Raw genomic sequence first — 1768 nt, 5'->3', positions numbered from 1 at the left:
ACATATATAATCATACATATATATGCATATGTGTATATTTGTATATCTCTCTTATACATACATACATGCACACATATATGAATAGGTGTATATATATATATATATATATATATATATATATATATATATATATATATATATATATATATATATAAGTATATACGTATATGTTGGTATGTATCTGTATCTATGGGGAGGGAGAGTGATAGAAAGTGTTAGATAGATCTAATCTGTGTGACATTTGCGAATTTTAATGTTGTCTTCTATTAATGGTTTAATTTATTTTTAAAAACCACCTCTGACTGTCGACAAAAACATTTTGCCCTTTAACTTTACATGTGCATGTAAACACTCAACAGTAAGATTAGAAGTAAACTAAAAATAATTAATAGGACATCTTATAGTTGCATATTCTGCACTCTGGAAATCTGGAAATTCTTTCCACTTAATCTAGATAGATGTATCTAGAGACAGATTCCCCTTATATCTCTCTTTATATATACATACATACATACATACATACATATATATATATATATATATATATATATATATATATATATATATATATATATATATATATATATATACATATATATATATATATATATATATATATATATATATATATATATATATATATATATATATATATATATATATATATATATATATATATATATATATATATATATATATATATATATATATATATATATATATATATATATATATATATATATATATATATATATATATATACGTTCAATGATGAGGGAGTGGGTATCATAACACCACACAGAGTGGAGATTCACCAAAAGATCATCACATTTTCTTATTACTTCGTTTTCATAATACATGGACATCACATGGATTTTAAGTAAGCCAACTGTTCTGGGTACTGAGCAACCGATCCCGATCAAAGTTGACCCAAAACAAGGGCTTCCACAGTTCGTTACTTGTATTATTTCTTTCTCCGATGTGAATCTCGCCATTGTTAGAATTCTTATGAGAGTACGGTGATTGTCTTCGGCTGTCGATGAATTGCGAATTTTTATTTTCTTCAGAGATTTCATGACTGATGTAGAATTGGGAAATATTGTTTTCTGAATGAAGGAATATTGTGGTTCCTAGGATTATGTGTCACCACGTATGGAATATTTACGTGTAGCAAAAATAAAAATAAATAAATAAAAACGAAGACGTGGTTAGCTCTCCCCTTGACAAGGACGGAAGAGATTGATTGATCTTTCTCATTCATATGGGCATTGCTCTATACTTGGGATATTTCATTAAACATTCTAAAACCGAAATAAAAGGGAAACAGCGAACACTATTACAAAATAATAACTTCCTCTTTATGCATTCGCCCAGAATACGTATGTGTATGTGTCTGTGTTTGTGTGTGTGTTTGGACGTGTGTGTGTGTGTGTGCGCGCGCGCGTGTGTTTGTCTTTGTGCATATGCACATATATAATTTAGCAGGTTATATTTCAGTACTGGCGCAAACTAATAAATTAGCTTTGTTATGTGTAATATATCTCAGTGAATAATTCCTCGCTATTTATCAAACAATAGTTATTATGACCTTTGAAATGTAGTATCCTGGTAGTATTGACAATATCAATAATGATTCATTGATCTAATCGAATGTACTTTTAGATATTACAAACTAAAACATGGGATAGCATTCGGCAAACTTAGAAGGTCAGAAATAAATGTTATATGCAAAGCATCGCACATAAAATGGCGAAACTGTTAATCTTCC

General features: G+C 28.2%; 1 non-coding gene across 1 annotated transcript; it reads left to right on the top strand.

The window, feature by feature from the left end:
* The first annotated feature begins 1185 nt into the window (after positions 1-1185).
* Positions 1186-1304, top strand: LOC128249232 (U6atac minor spliceosomal RNA). The gene has a single exon (XR_008265345.2). It is a non-coding gene; the product is annotated as a U6atac minor spliceosomal RNA (small nuclear RNA).
* The last annotated feature ends 464 nt before the right edge of the window (positions 1305-1768 follow it).

The sequence above is a fragment of the Octopus bimaculoides genome, chromosome 12 (assembly GCF_046866305.1).
Source record: "Octopus bimaculoides isolate indiv1 chromosome 12, ASM4686630v1, whole genome shotgun sequence".
NCBI classification, from domain to species: domain Eukaryota; kingdom Metazoa; phylum Mollusca; class Cephalopoda; order Octopoda; family Octopodidae; genus Octopus; species Octopus bimaculoides.
The sequence above is the reverse complement of the archived record's forward strand: the minus strand, read 5'-3'. Positions and strand labels throughout refer to the sequence as shown.